At 46.2% G+C, this 16,516-nt stretch overlaps 2 long non-coding RNA genes across 4 annotated transcripts in view; both read left to right on the top strand.

Moving 5' to 3' along the window:
- On the top strand, positions 1-1,968 carry LOC310666750. Its single transcript, XR_014506006.1, has 3 exons — positions 1-332; positions 1,327-1,431; positions 1,931-1,968. It is a non-coding gene; the product is annotated as an uncharacterized lncRNA (long non-coding RNA).
- A 30-nt stretch (positions 1,969-1,998) lies between these two features.
- The window catches only part of LOC310666742, a 120,964-nt gene continuing 106,446 nt past the window's right edge, over positions 1,999-16,516 (top strand). Inside the window, exons 1-3 of one of the 3 annotated variants that reach the window (XR_014505996.1) lie at positions 2,248-2,619; positions 2,896-3,455; positions 3,493-4,049. This is a non-coding gene — a long non-coding RNA (uncharacterized lncRNA). Of the gene's footprint in view, positions 2,620-2,895; positions 4,050-16,516 lie in introns of those variants that run through there. The other 2 variants (XR_014505994.1, XR_014505995.1) reach the window with 2 other exon arrangements.

Genomic DNA, 16,516 nt, shown 5'->3' with positions numbered 1-16,516 from the left:
AAGTGTGTATTACACACAAAAGCTCATACCTTGAAAACTTATATTGAGTTGATCTTTAAGGTGCCACTGGAATTTTTAAAAAGGATTTTTTCATCTTGTTATTTATTATGACTATGACAGATCAACATGGCCTTCCACCTGAATCTGGTGTCATTTGTAGTTGACCTCTCCCACGCACACTGTCATAGGCGACTTTTATTCCGCTTTTCAACTTCCGCTATTGATCTCAAAACGTTCTGTTTCTCACAGCTGATTACTCTGTTCGTCTTTATTGGAATCGGAGGGACCGGCCTGTGCACCATGCGCCTTGCTCTTCGCAACCCTGATGTCAGGTAAGTGCCATCTCTCAGGGCAGAATCAGCCCTTGGCATGGTGCTGTCAACTGCCATCCCCGCCAAACCGCGTCATGTGCTCCCCGCCTCCCAGTGGCCCCTGGGAGTACTTCACTGATGGATGTGAGGCAGCACTTTTGAATGGGACCTCAGCTGGACTCCCATCTGTGGCAGCTGCCCACTACTTTACGCAACTCAGAATTAATCACAGGGATCTGTGGCCTGAGAGGATGGGAGTGAGCTTGGCTTCTTTTCAGAAGCGACACTGCTACTGAAGAGCGTCTGGGGACCCAGTGGCAGGGACTGGTGGCCTGGCTGGGCCAGGCTGATAAGCACCCTTCCAAGCTCCTTGGGGGCAGAGCTTTTGCCACTTCTTTAAGTGTTGCATCTTAAAGTGCAACCTGAATAAAATATGACCTGCTGTGCTACAGAGGTAGTATAATAATAATAATAATAATAATAATAGTTATAAAACAAATTATAAAACTACAGTAAAACATGAGCATCAGCTTCTTAGCTTTAGAGTAAGAAAACCAACCATATAAGCATTGCCGTTCCTCAGCCGAGTTGTATCCAAGGCATTGCAATGAGCGGTACAGCATAGCTAAAATGGTATTTGGGAAGAGAGTAAAGCCAATTAACTGTCTGAGCAGAAAGCACAAAGTCTTTCAGGAACCTGTCATGGAGAAAGTGTAGGATTGGGTTGCCAGCATCGAGTTCTGTCCAGCACTGCGTCACAAACTTGCCGCTGTCTCTGGTGCAAGGCAGTGAGAAACTGCCCTTGCATTTATGTAACTGTGTGTGAACTGGCTTTAAAGGGCTTTTGCAAATACTTGTGGTACGGTGGCCTTTTTTACATCCCACATTATAAAAGAAGTGTGCTCTTCTGGTGGCACTGAGGAGGCCATGATTGTTAAATTGGGTGGGAACCATGTGCCAACAGTTGGGCAGAGCGTTACGCTTTATGCTATATGTTTTTCTTCTTCTTCCAAAGATTTACTCCTTGCTGTCTGCCTCTTGTCACATTTCTCTGCCTGGCTGGGACAAAAAGAGCAACCCAGAGCCTTGGAACAAGCTGTGACCCAACGACCAGTACAAGGTATGGTAGGAAATACTTAACTAGGGTTATGATGCTGGTTATCTTATAGGCCAGGGATGGGGAGCCTGGTGTCCAGCAGAGATTGCTGGGACTCCAACTCCCATCAGCCCCATCCCTGAACTCTACGGAAGAAGGGCCAATAATAATAATAATAATAGCCATTTGGTGGGAGGAATAATAAGCTTCAGCTTTGGAAGGCCTGGTGTGTGTGATCACAGCATTTGGGGTTGGACTAGATGACCCTTGGGTTCCTTCTATGATTCTTCATTCTCCTCTCCAGTTCAATCTTCTAAACTCTGACTGAATAAGCAGGATAGATCCCTGAGTTTCTGCCTTGACTTGTGGTTCTTCCTGCAAAATTGCTTTTAAGCCCATTAAAGTTGAATGATTAGAGATCCTTTCCTGCCACTTCCGAGTCACCTTCAATGGTAGCCCCACGTAGAGCGCATGGTAGTAGTCCAAGCTGGAGATAAGGCTTAACCGTGCAGCCCTCTTTCAGTTCTATGCGGTGAATGCAGACTATGACAAGCTGAAAAAAGGAGCACTCAGATATCGGAAGAGCAAACGAATCTGGGAGCTATAGTTTGGGTCTTTGGGTTTGATGCTTTTGTAACTGGATCTGTAATGGCTTTTAGTCAAATACAATAAATAAATGATTGATTGATTGATTGACTGATTGGTGAAAAAGTCCTTTTTTACTGAGATGCTAACTTTCTCTCTGCATGCCATTCCTTGAACAGCAAAGATAAGGCTTGCTTTCATTGCTCTGTTCATTTGTGCATTTGACAAGTGTTATTGCGGAGGGAAATGCAGCCCCTGGGCTGAAAAATGTCCCCCTCCTGCCCCCTTGGGTGTCCGGTGTGGCCTTCACAGACATGGACACAACTAGGGGGAGGGTGTATTGGCTGCTGAGCTGCGCTCCCCCCATTGTGAGGGCTGAGGGTGTGATGGTGATGCCTCCCCAGCTGCTGCCATTGTCTGTGGGTTGACTGTGATGCCGCAAAAACATTTGGCAGCTGAGCGGGTATAAATGTGGGCCAAGGCGCAAGCCTCAGCAGTTGCCCTCCCCAGAGAGAAATGGGCAGCTCGGTGGCACTCAGCCCTGGTGGTCTCCTGCCCCATGGCAGCAAGCTGACAAGTGGAAGGAGGCAATTGCCTGGTGCTGGGATGCTGTGGAGCAAGGAGAAGGCAAGTACAAAGTTTACTAGCTGGTGGGATCGCTACCTGAAGGCGATGGATATTCAGCTCTGAAGCTGGTTGATGTCTGTCAATGGACCTGGCCAGGCTGCAGCTGGTGGGTGGTTGCTGGAAGAATTTGCATTCAGGCTAGTGAATGCCGTGAGGCTACGCTGGCTGAGATGGATGCAAAGTGGTTTGGAAACAGGCAGCCAAACAGAGGAGGTGTCTGGGGGGACGCTGTTGGATGGGGACCATCCCACTCACCTGTTTGCCTTTGCCTTACAGGGATGTCCGGAGCCGGTGAGGTTTTCCCCAAGTCCAAAGTCATGAAGAGAACTGCAGGACGTCCCTATTTACATCTGAGAAATGAATGTGAAATACTGGCAGTGAGCAATGGACAAGGCCGTGGCCGTACCTGAGAGAAGGAGCTTTGAAGGGAGACTACAGGCGGACACCTGCTGCATTGCAAGTGATGGGGCAGTGGGGAGAGAGAAGAAAATGAGGGAGGAAACATTAGGCCACATTAGGCGCACGGTCCATTGGAAGTGCTATGAAGACGCTTTGAACAGGAATGGCTTCCCCTCAGGGATTCTGAGAACTGTAGGTGGTTAAGGGGACAGAGAGTTGTTAGGCGGGTTAGGGTAGGGGTAGGGGTACGGTTAGGAGTAGGGTAGGGGTAGGGTTGAGTTGGGGTAGGGTTAGGGTTAGGGTTCCCTTCTTGTCAGGGAACTCTGGGAATTGTAGCTCTTGTTAAGTGTTAAGGGTTAGCGCTAGCGTTAGAGTTAGTGTCAGGGGTCGGGGTAGGGTTCCCTTCTTGTTAGGGAACTCTGGGAATTGTAGCTCTAGTTAAAGGTTAAGGGTTAGCATTAGGGTTAGGGTTAGTGTCAGGGGTAGGGGTAGGGGTAGAGTTCCCTTTTTGCCAGGGAACTCTGGGAATTGTAGCTCTGTTTAGGAAGTAGGGTTGGGGTTCCCTTCTTGCCAGGGAACTCTGAGAATTGTAGCTCTAGTTAAAGGTTAAGGGTTAGCGTTAGGGTTAGGGTCAGGGGTAGGGGTAGAGTTCCCTTTTTGCCAGGGAACTCTGGGAATTGTAGCTCTTGGAGGGGAACAGGGGGTCTCCTAACATCTCTCTGCACCCTTTTCAAACTATAGCTCTCCGATTCTTTGGGGGAAGAAGCCATGAGTGTTTAAAGTGGCTTCATAGCACGTGAAATGGTGTGGATGTGGCCCTGGCCTCCCTCACCCCACTGCCCCTTATTATTGAGGAATCGAAAAGATTTCCCCATGCAAATCTCTTGGAAACAATGTATTTCATCTGGAAAACTATTTACTAAAGATTACTTTTTATTAAAACCTTTGAATGTGTTTGAACTGTGTTTGAGTGCGCAGAGAATGATTTCACTTGAAAGCAATGCCCTTAGATTACAGAATCATGGAAGAGTTAGAGGGGACCACGAGGCTCTGCAAGCCCAGCCCCTGCAGGAATCTTTTGCTCTACGTGGGGCTCAAAGGACGGCCCTGAGATTAAGGGTCTCGTGCTCTACTCAATGAGCTATACGGATTGATCTAAACAGCAAACACCAATTTTTTTTTTTACAATTTACAGTGGTGTAAAATAAAGGGTGTAGGAAATGAAATTATTCTTGCCTTTTCATTGTTTAAGGAAGTTTTTTTAAGACTTTTGATTCAACACACTTATTTCAATATACAGTTGTATCTTGGTTTTCGAACTTAATCCGTTCCGGAAGTCCATTCTTAAACCAAAGTGTTCTTAAACCAAGATGTGCTTTCCCATAGCAGCAGGGGACTCAATTTACAAATGGAACACACTCAGCAGGAAGCGAAACCCTCGAAACCCTAGATTTAGAGGCCCTAGGCTTCAGCCTACTTAGCCTATACATAAATCTAGCACTGGAAAATTCTGACAGCTGGATAGGGAGGTCATTTAAGTCTACTGTGTGACACCCCCCCCTCCAGCCTGCGGTTCCCCACCCATGCTTACTATGTTAGTTTCCTTGGACACAATATCTTCCTGGGTTCTTTCTGCCAGTGACGCAGCTCAGAAGGATCTCTGGCAAATGAGTGAAGTAGGGGAATTTACTCTCTGGAAAGCAACTGGATGAAGGCTAAGGGCTGAAACACCTGAAAAGCACCAAAGACTGGATATTGACACACTCCACTGCTCACAGAAAAAAATATATCTGCCTTGCTATCACTGGATCCTGCCTCCATCCAGTCTCCTCTGACTGATCATGGACTTAGGGGACTCATAGTCCCTTGAGGTGTTGAGCAGCAAAAAGTCAACCCCCAGTTTCTCTACAATATCTTGTACCTGGTTCTCTTGTTCAAAGAGCTCAAGACACGATCAAATAAAACACTCTGTAGCAGTTCTCAGCTCCCTGCACTGAAAGAAGAGAGGTTTTTGTCTCAGTTCCTCATCTGATTTGATCACTGTGGAACCCAGCAGTGCCGCCAAACCAAGCCCCACAGTAATAGTCAGCCTCATCTTCAGGCTGCATGTTAGTGATGGTTAAATAGCCACTATTCCCAGAGACGGAAGCAGTGAACCGATCTGGGATCCCTTCTCCCCGGTCGTAGCCATTACGATGCACATAGCGAGGGGCCTGTCCAGGTCTCTGTTGATACCAGATCATATAGCTCAGACTGCTGGTGTGAGCGCAGGAGAGTTTTGCTGTTTGTCCAGGAGATGCAGACTGAGAAGCAGGTTGAATCAAAGTATCCTGTGAAATCACAACTTTATAAAAAGAAAAAGGAATACATTGTAAAACCTAGATTGGTTCATTGTGCTCCCAAATATCTGCTGGGCACTATGCTATGTGCCCCATATAAATACTTTTGTGGTTGGCCCAGAATCCAATGGAAAATTGAGTCTTCTAAACTCTTACCTGAGAAGCAGCTAAGAATTGCAAGGAAGGACAGAGCCCAGGCCATGGCGAGCTCTCGAGAGAAGTTTGACTTTGAAAAGCAAAATGGTAAGTAGCTGGAACCTTTTTGCTTCTTCTTTAAACCTTGCAAGGAGCTTCAGATGAAGGATCTGTCATATAAAGCTATTGAGGCCCATTGACTCTGGAGAAATTCCACTCCTCTCAGCCAATGATAAGAGAAGACGTTTGCATGAGAGAGGTTATTTAAAAAGAAGAGATGAGGTGATCTTGATGTGGAGGAGGAGCTGGAACCAGGCTGACTCTATACACACACACACACACACACACACAAACACACACACACCGTCCCAAGAAAATTAAGCTGGTTTTGCCAAGGCCATAGCAATGCACTCAACACATCAAGCAAATGAGCAAATGGAGTGACAGATGAAAGAATCAAAGTGAATGAAACTACTCTAAAACATAAAAAATATAAAGGAAATGAGTATAACTGAACAGGAAACAGCACTGAAGATTCACCTGTTTCATTTCACATCGCAGGGGTCGGGGGCTCAGGTGGTCTCTCAGATCATCAAATGCAGTGGTTTTCAACCTGTGCGCAGTGGCACCCTGGGATGCCTTGAATGATGGTCAGGTTGCTGTGGGCAACACTGGCCTCTGTCCCTCTTTCCTTCCCTCCCTACTCTGATGCCCTCTCACATCTCTGCCTCCCAAAGCTGTTTGTTGCAGCAGCCCTAGGTACAAGCTCCCCAGGTGAATGGTGCCTCTGTGGCTGGCCAGGGGGTGCTTCCCAAGTCCCTGTGGGACAGTGTGAGGAGGCACCTCTCTTTCTGGCATGGGAGGGTTTGGAAGCTCAGAGACCAGGGGTAGCGGTGGTGGCTGTTGCCCAGAGGATTCCCAATGAGAGAGGCGAGGAGAGGAGGCTGAGGGAACACACTAAAAAGGAAGGTGTTTGAAAAGAGGTGAAGGGCAGCCAGCTCAGCTGGCAAAAGGTGACATAGATGGGCTCCTGAGTCCCCCAGGGGTGCCACAGGAAGAATGTAGATGGTCAAGGGAGTTGTGGACTCAAAAAGATTGAAAATCTCTGCTTTAGGACATAGGGCAGGTATGCTGGTCCCGTGGGTAGATCGAGAGACGAGGTCCTAGTCCACTCTGAGGTCGAAGGAGCAATATGAAGGCAGTCCATAAAAGCTGAGGTGGGGTGCAGCGCAGGATTCAGGCAGGAACTGGCAACCAACAGGAAGCACTGTGAATGGACCCATGCGCCGTGAAGATTCTCCTGCTTCAATTCACACCTCAGGTGGTCTCTCCACACTGGAGGTCTCTCACATCTCCTATTCTGCCCAGTTAGAAAAGTGGACCAATAGCTTCCCCTAAAGGTTAAATGTGGAATAGCAGTCGTCCTTTACCTATAGGCTTTGTAGAACACCCAAACCAATGCTGTAATATGAATAACGTTCTTTACTGGTGCTGTATAACCACTCTTTTAGGGACTTGAGTAAAAAGAAGCTTTTCTAGAATATTTTTGGCTGATGTAGACTCGTTTTTTATTCTTGGATATACATTTTGACCTGATCCAACAAGTCTCTACTTGTGGTCTTATAGACCTGCAAACTTTTGATTTCCCTTTTTGCTTTGGGAGGGAGCGTGGGATCGAACTGAAATAACGATCTCATTCCTGTTCCCTTAATCTCTAGGATGCAAAGATTATTCATATGTGGTGGACTTGTAAAAGGGTAAAGGGGTATTGGGAAATGATCCATAATGAATTGAAAAAAATGTTTAAAAGTGCTTTCCTCCAATAACCAGAGTCCTTTCTGTGGTGGATAATTCAGACTGAAATTCCCAGGTCTCAAATAAGGTTATTTATGTATGCCACTACTGCGATTCTATGATTCTATTCTATGATTCTATAATTACTCTACAGAAGGAAATATGTTGGAGAAAACTATTTCAATGGTTCTTTCACTTACAAACCCTTTAAATCCTGCATTAAAGGCATATTTGTGTATGGATAGGATGGGTCTGTGGACTGGATTTGAGAACCAAAGGATTTACCATCTCAAAAGAATGGCCACACTGCCCAGGTATTGCAATCAGTAATACATTGTCAGGTATCTTGGCAGACAGGAAAAAGTCACAACCTTAAATTTTTGTCTTAGACTGCCTCTTTCTGTGATGTATGTGTGATCCTTTTAGGGTGGTTTTTCGCCAAGGAGTTGGGCAATGTCTTGGTCTCTCTCACCTGCTTGCAAGAGGGCAGGGACTCTGTTGCAACAGAAAAAACAAAGATCTACCTTGCTATGACTGGAACCTGCCTCCATCCATTCTCCTCTGACTGATCATGGGTGTAGGGGACTCATAGTGCCTTGGGGAGTTTTGCAGCTGAAAGCCAACCCCCAGGTTCTCTGCAGTATATTGCACCTGGCTCTCTCAGTCAAAAAGCTCAAGGCACAGATCAGATAGAATGCTCTGTAGCATTTCTCAGAGTTCTGCACTGAAAGAAGGAGAGAGGTTTTTGTCTCAGTTCCCCATCAGATTTGATCACTGTGGAACCCAGCAGTGTCGCCAAACCAACCCCCACAGTAATAGTCAGCCTCATCTTCAGGCTGCATGTTAGTGATGGTTAAATAGCCACTATTCCCAGAGACGGAAGCAGTGAACCGATCTGGAATCCCTTCTCCCCGGTCGTAGCCATTATGATGCACATAGCGAGGGGCATGTCCAGGTCTCTGTTGATACCAGCCAATACTGCTCAGACTGCTGGTGCGAGTGCAGGAGAGTTTTGCCGTTTGTCCAGGAGATGCAGACTGAGAAGCAGGTTGAATCAAAGTAACCTGTGAAATCACAACTTTATAAAAAGAAAAAGGAATACGTTGTAAAACCTAGATTGGTTCATTGTGCCCCCAAATATCTGCTGGGCACTATGCTATGTGCCCCATATAAATAGTTTTGTGGTTGGCCCAGAATCCAATGGAAAATTGAGTCTTCTAAACTCTTACCTGAGAAGCAGCTAAGAATTGCAAGGAAGGACAGAGCCCAGGCCATGGTGAGCTCTCGAGAGAAGTTTAATTTTAGAAAGCAAAACAGGAACTGGCTGGAACCTTTCTGCTTCCTCCTTAAACCTTGCAATAAACTTCAGATGAAGGATCTGTCATATAAAGCTATCGACACCCATTGGCTCTAGAGAAATCCAACTCCTCCCAGCCAATGAAGAGAGAAGACATTTGCATGAGGGCAATAATTTAAAAAGGAGGAAGGATGCTGAATTTGTCCTGGGATGAGAGGAATATGCAGGTTATGAAGCTGTGATCAGGGAAGTAAGAATCTAGAGAGAACAAATTGGGGGCAGGTAGAGAGAGATGGAAACTTGGGAACTACCTATTTCCCCCTAAACACCATCTCCAGCTCCTTTTCCACAGACCACCGCCCTTTTTCACCCCTCCCATGCTTTTCCTCTCCTACTGAAGTTCCCAAGAAAACAAACAAATGGCACCTACAACATCCTGGAAACAGGATAAGCCCCATAAAAGAATACACCTGGGGACAATGAAGCCAAAGTCATTGCAGAGCAGAGATGTTTCAATGTGTTTCCTGCTTTGGCGACCCCCTAGTAGGACTGCAGGCTTTGGAGTGAGAGTGAAATCCAGGTGGACAGGCCCAGTGTCTCTCTGCACACAGACCTGGGCAATACACCCGGATGCCAGGGATGCAGCTGCCCTCCAGGCACTGACGGCTCCTCTGTCCCCCCAGGGAGGGCCGCAAGTTGCCTCTAGGGATTGATAAATCTGTCCTTGAGAATCATGGAGCAGGAGTTGGGGGGGTGTTAAACAGTCCTGTCCCTGATGATTCCTCCCACAAGTTCCTCTCTCTGCCCTTTTTCCATCTCCACTGTAGAAGTCTTTGTTAAAGGCCTCCTTCTCCTGTTCACAGGATACTGTTCCAGCATCCAAGTTTGCCCTCAACCTCAGGAGGAGGGCTAAATTCCCAGGGCCACATTCCCTAAATACGAACTTTTCAGGAGCCGCATGGTTCGTGGGTGGGTCCAGAAGCCAATGGATTTCTTTGCTCTCCAGGCACCCATCAGTAATGGATGTGTTACAGGTTTTGGCAATCTGCGATGTGCATTTATTGAGCACAGGTGTTTGGTTGGTGATCCTGACCAGGACTGGAATCCGGTATCATTTTTGTTGGTTATTAAACTTTAGGGTACACACACACACACAGCAGACACACACTCCACAGGAAACCAATCCTTCACCCTTCAAAATTTAGGAAATATTTCCTGAGAAAAATACACATTATTTTAGCACACCGAACAATCCCCAAACACCATCTTGGCTCTTCTAATTACTCTGAATGTTTCCTCTAAAGAAGAAGAAACCTTGGAGAAACCTATCCCAATGGTTCTTTCACTTACAAATCCTTTGAATCATGTCTTAAGGGCATAGGTAAAGGTAAAGGGACCCCTGACGATTACGTCCAGTCGTGGCCGACTCTGGGGTTGCGGCGCTCATCTCACTTTATTGGCCAAGGGAGCTGGCGTACTGCTTCCGGGTCATGTGGCCAGCATGACTAAGCCACTTCCGGCGAACTAGAGCAGCGCACGGAAACACCATTTACCTTCCCGCTGGAGCGGTACCTATTTATCTACTTGCACTTTGACGTGCTTTCGAACTGCTAGGTGGGCAGGAGCTGGGACCAAGCAACGGGAGCTCACCCCGTCGTGGGTATTTGAACCGCCGACCTTCTGATCGGCAAGTCCAAGGCTCTGTGGTTTAACAGAGCGCCACCCGCGTTCCATCTTAAGGGCATATTTGTACATAAATAGGATGGATCTCTGAAATGGATTTTAGAACAAAAGAATTTACCATCTCAAAAGAATGGCCAGGCGGTCCAGGTATTGCAATCTGTAATAAATTATCAGGTGTCTTGGGAGACAGGAAAAAGCCACAACCTCAACTTTCCGCCTCTTTCTGTGATGTATATGTGATCCTTTTTGGGTGGTTTTTGGCCAAGGAGTTGGGCAATGTCTTGGTCTCTCTCACCTCCTGGCAAGAGGCTGGGGACGAGGGGTGGAGGAAGGGGTGAGTGGTGGGTACGGATCTCACCGGGTATCACCACGGGGGGGGGGGGGGTATGACAAAATGCCGGGCAGCACTCACTGGGAGAGATCTGCCTTGCTATCACTGGATCCTCCATTCTCCTCTGACTGATAATGGGTGTAGGGGACTCATAGTCTCTTGGGAAGTTGTGCAGCTGAAAGCCAAGCTGAAAGCCAGGTTCTCTGCAGTATATTGCACCTGGCTCTCTCAGTCAAAAAGCTCAAGGCACAGATCAGATAGAATGCTCTGTAGCATTTCTCAGAGTTCTGCACTGAAAGAAGAAGAGAGGTTTTTGTCTCAGTTCCCCATCAGATTTGATCACTGTGGAACACATTGCTAAACCAACCCCCACAGTAATAGTCAGCCTCATCTTCAGGTTGCATGTTAGTGATGGTTAAATAGCCACTATTCCCAGAGACGGAAGCAGTGAACCGATCTGGGATCCTTTCTCCCCGGTCGTAGCCATTACGATGCACATAGTGAGGGGCCCGTCCAGATCTCTGTTGATACCAGCCAACACTGCTCAGACTGCTGGTGTGAGTGCAAGAGAGTTTTGCCGTTTGTCCAGGAGATGCAGACTGAGAAGCAGGTTGAATCAAAGTAATCTGTGAAATCACAACTTTATAAAAAGAAAAAGGAATACATTGTAAAACCTAGATTGATTTATTGTGCTCCCAAATTTCTGCCAGGCACTATGCTATGTGCTCCATATAAATACTTTTGTGGTTGGCCCAGAATCCAATGGAAAATTGAGTCTTCTAAACTCTTACCTGAGAAGCAGCTAAGAATTGCAAGGAAGGACAGAGCCCAGGCCATGGCGAGCTCTTGAGAGAAGTTTGACTTTGAAAAGCAAAATGGTAACTAGCTGGAACCTTTATTTGCTTCTTCCTTAAACCCCCGCAAGGAGCTTCAGATGAAGGATCTGTCATATAAAGCTATTGACGCCCATTGGCTCTGCAGAAATTCCTCTCCTCCCAGCCAATGATCAGAGAAGACATTTGCATGAGGGAGAGACTATAAAAAGAAGAAGGAAGGATGCTGAATCGTCCTGGAACGAGAGAAATGGTTGGCTTCACTCACAGCAATAGGATTGAGTGGGGACTTGGTGAGGGTGATTTTGGAAACTTGGGAGACACCTATTTTCTTCCTAACAGTAATTCAAAGACTGAGGTATTTGTCCCAGTGAATCTGGAGACAGGAGGGAGAGTGTGATGGGATGATGAGCTGCTTGTGCGTAAACTGCAAGTCCCTCAGAGTTTGATCAAGTTTTCAAACCTCTGCCTGTGACGGAGCCCCTCCAGCATGGCTGCGTCAATCGCTAGCAGAATCTGAAAGTGGTTGCTTTCGGAATCGTTTCCAACATAAAAGCTCCTTAACGGAAACACGTCTTCTGGACTCTCGGCGTGACAGTTTCCGGCGAGGAATGGGTGTCCCTATAGGAGGTCCTGAGACCTCCCCGCTGTTTTCGCTGGAAGCGTCTCTGAGCCATCCCTCCGACTCACCTTCCCTTGAAGTTCCTGCTCTCCCCCTGCTGGTTCCCTCTTCAGCTGCTGCGTCTCTCTCAACCTCAGTGAGCCTTTGCACCTCCTGTCCTTCCGATGGCAGTTCCCTGACAGAGAGTGTTTAACGCATTCTGCACCTGATAATTCACCTGCCTGCTCCAACACAACCCTATTTAAAGGATATTTCCTAGTGATGGTGCGTGTGTGTGAATGACTCTTTAAAAAGAAAAAAAATGAAATATTGTCCATCTGGCTGATTGGCTGGTGCCATTTGGTTTTTGCCTACTGCGTAGCAAATCGTCACAACTTGTAAGGTTGCGGTTAGGCATTGGTTTATGGTTTGGTTGGTTGAGGGGCATGGATTGGCTGTGCCTGCCCCTCTAATGCTGCTGCTGCTGCAAAGGATTCCGTTAAAGGAATACAGGGGCTCACTTTTGCTTTTGTCCGAACCCTGTCAAGGGGCTAGGGCCACGCAAGAGCCCCTGGTTGCAGTTGGGGAGGGCTGAGGGCAGGTTCCCTGCTCCGTCGCTATCCCCAAAATGTATTCCCCTTCTCTGAGTTTCGCAGGCTTGGGAAATGTCAGTCTGTCCCCACTGCGGGCAGATAGTTACAACCAATGCCTAAGCAACCGCCTCACATTTTTTGTATTTTAATAAAGTTGTGGCCAAAATTATGCCAAAAACCTTAAACAAAAATTCCGTGTGATGCGTGAGTTATGTGGGGTGGCTTGGGGACCTCAACACGCAATTGGGCAGTGTGGTTTCCTATTCTTGTTTCAGAAGATCTGAAATGCTTCTTGAAACAAAGCAAATGCTTTCCTCCCTTCCTTCAGCAGAGGTTTTTGTTTCAGTTCCTATTGTCATTGCATCACTGTGCCAACCCACTGCCATCACCTGCACCACAGTAATATGTGGCCTCATCCTCTGGTTGGACACCAGTGATGGTCAGATAGCGCTCGCTGCCTGATTTGGAGCCAGAGAACCGATCTGGGATCCCACCGGCTCTGTTGCTATTAGCATACACCACAAGCCGAGGGGTCTGCCCCTCTCTTTGCTGATACCACTCGATACTCCAGCCCTCATATCCACTGCTCAAAGTGCAGGTGAATCTCACTGTGTTCCTCAGAGTCACAGACTGGGAGGGAGCCTGAGTCATCACAGGCAATGAACTGATACCTGGAAACAGAGAAAAGAGTAAACACCTGGCTTGGTTTTGTAGGGTTCTGAGCAAGCTGAGCTTTTTTTTTATTAAAGTAACAGAAAAGGTAATGCCTTGATTTATGTAAAGCTGCAAATTGAAAACCTTCAACCCTCACCTGAGCAATAAGTCCAGAAAAGCACAAGGACAACGGTCCAAGTCATGATGGGAGATTGGGAACACCTGGCTTCCTGAGGCAAGATTTATCCAGTCCACATCCTGTCATCCCATCTTAAGTGGCTCCAGGATTTGGGTCCGCCCATCTATGCAAATCTGCCGCTTGCTAATTGGCTGCAAACAGGGCAGGAAGAACCCCCTCCATTTGCTCAAGAACAGCAAAATCAAAAATACGTACCGGATTTCTTTTTCCAAACTGGACCACAGAGTGTTTTTATATTGGGGGGCGGGGGTTAAAAATGTGCATATCCATTTTTTTTCCTTTTTTTAAAATTTCACTTTAAATTTGTATACCACTTTTCTGTATTACTATGCGCAAGGCGGCTTACAAGCTGAAGAAACAACAAAGGAGGCAGCAAAGATTGCACACCTAATAACCATCTGCTCCAATACAAAAGGTCATAATAAAAACATAACCTTAAAATAAACAACCTATACCACATAATGCAATATTCAATAATTTATTAGAATATAGTAGTAAACAGTAAAGTTAAATATCATCAAATAATAATTAAACACATTGTCTTTTGTGCCAGCAAGGATGGGGAGCAGAGGCCACAGAGGACAGAGCTTTTATTTATTTGTTTGTTTATGTGTTTATGTATTTATTTACTTAAGCCGCTTATATTTATATACCGATGTATCACAAAAATATGTTGCAGCAGTTTACAATATAAAAACATATATAACCAGACGATAAAGTCATAGAAAGTTAAAATTAAGTGAAAAAAGCAAAAATAAATTAAAAACCAACTTCATTTTCCTTTGTACAGCAGGCAAATTTCTCCACACACTTTGCTGCCCTCCATCCAAGCAAGCAAGAGACATTTCACAGTCTGCCAGACATAGACAGTTGACAATCAGGCGAGGCAGAACGTCACCTTTGTTATACTTGGTGCAGCGCAGTAGTAAGGAAGGGAGCCCCCTCTGGTGCCAGAACTTATAACTGCATTCATCCTATCACCTCTCGCTTACAATCTGTAATGGTTGGGTCTCTCCCACAGAAGCGAGACAACTCTGGCAGCAATTAACTCCGGTTTATTGCTCAAAACACACAAATCACTCTGGAACTCCGTCACTCAGCGTCTGCTTCCAAATTAGCTGTTGCCGAGTCTGAGTTCCACCCCTTCCTCTTCCCACTTTTAAAGCCCTACTTACACTTCCTTTCCAGTTCACGCCTCTCATTAATTCTTGCGAGCCTACACGTCTTGGGATAGGCTATTTTTGGTGGCCCTTCCTCTGAGTCCGAGCTTAAACTGTCAGTCTGTGTCTTTCCCCTGAACTCCCCCCTTCCTTCTTCTTGTTCTCGGAACTCAGGCTTCTACTGCAACTTGGCTGCTCCTCCCTCTTTCCGCACTCCTGCCTAATCACCTCCTCCTGTCTCTCCACGCTCTCCCCCTCTGTCAGCAATGGGACGCAGCTGACACAATCCTTGACATCCAGTCAAGGGAGAGGTCCCGGCTTCCTCCTCTTCTTCCTTAGTCTCAGCACTGTGAGTTTAGAACTCAGGAGGAAGGAGGGCTGGGAGAAATCTAGAATGAATAGGTGCCTGTTGCCATTAGCTCTGTCTCCAACTACTGTGTGGCTTTTGATGGGCACATTGGGAGGGGAGAAAAACTGTATAATGGGAAAAGGGTCTCACCCTGAACTGGGTTTAACCAGCTGTAAACCTCAAGCAGCACATTTGAGTTACATGTGTCACATAGCTCTTCTTTTTTCTTTTTTAAAAGGCAATTGGCACTTCCGATCTTGCTGGAAGACACCTTTATTAAATCCAAATACAGTGGTACCTCGGGTTACATGCACTTCAGGTTACATACGCTTCAGGTTACAGACTCCGCTAACCCAGAAATAGTGCTTCAGGTTAAGAACTTTGCTTCAGGATGAGAACAGAAATTGTACGGCGGCAGCAGGAGGCCCCATTAGCTAAAGTGGTGCTTCAGGTTAAGAACAGTTTCAGGTTAAGAACGGACCTCTGGAATGAATTAAGTTCTTAACCTGAGGTACCACGGTAGTCACTTGTCAACCTACCTTGTGTATCAGTTGCTGCATGAATGGTCTCTGGATGATCCTGATCTGGAGACAAGGGTGCACTCAGGTGTCTTTTTCTTCCCATCCATCTGTTCTACTCAGATGAAATTTATATACAGTGGTGCCCCACAAGATGAATGCCTCGCAAGACGGAAAACCCGCAAGATGAAAGGGTTTTCCGTTTGCAGAGGCGCTTCGCAAGACGAATTTCCCTATGGGCTTGCTTCGCAAGACGAAAATTGACGAAAATTTTCGGGGGGGGGGGTTTCGCTCCAAAACCCCTTTTTCTGAAGCGCTAAGCTGCTAAAAGCATTTTAGCAGCAAAACCGCTAATCCCTTAAGCCTTAAAAAGCCGTTTTTAGCCCTTAAATCGCCAATAGCGCTAATAGAGCTACTCCGCTAATGGGCTTGCTTCGCAAGACGAAAAAACCGCAAGATGAAAAGACTCGCGGAAGGGATTCTTTTCGTCTTGCGAGGCACCACTGTATATGTATCTGAAATATTTTTATTGGTTTTTACAAATGCAAATTTGTAAATTTCTCTGAATCTCATGACTCCTCCCTCCCTTTCATGGATCCTTCTACTATTATTATTTTTTGGGGGGGAGCCTACATATCAATACATTCTCCATTTATCTAAATTAACAGTAAACTTATTTTACTTTGCAAGAGATTCTTAGAGTCCAGTTAACGTTTGCATTTGATTACAATAATCTCTTAGGTATATTATAAATTTCCCCCATTCCTTTTTAAAGTTCTTTTCTTCTGGGTTCCTAAGTCTCACAGTTCATTTTGCCATTTCGGCATAGTCCAGCACTTTGGCTTGCCATTCTTCCTTGGTCGGCGTTGTTGTATCTTTCCATTTTTGTGCCAATAACATCCATGCAGCTGTTGTCGCATACACATTCAGACCAAATTAAGAGGAAGATTGAAGGTTTTTGTCTCAGTTCCCCATCAGACACAATCACCGTGCAGCAAGCTGCCACTGTTAA

The sequence above is a fragment of the Podarcis tiliguerta genome, assembly GCF_965153285.1.
Source record: "Podarcis tiliguerta genome assembly, chromosome: 16".
Taxonomy (NCBI): Eukaryota; Metazoa; Chordata; class Lepidosauria; order Squamata; family Lacertidae; genus Podarcis; species Podarcis tiliguerta.
This window is presented reverse-complemented; position numbering and strand designations above follow the sequence as displayed.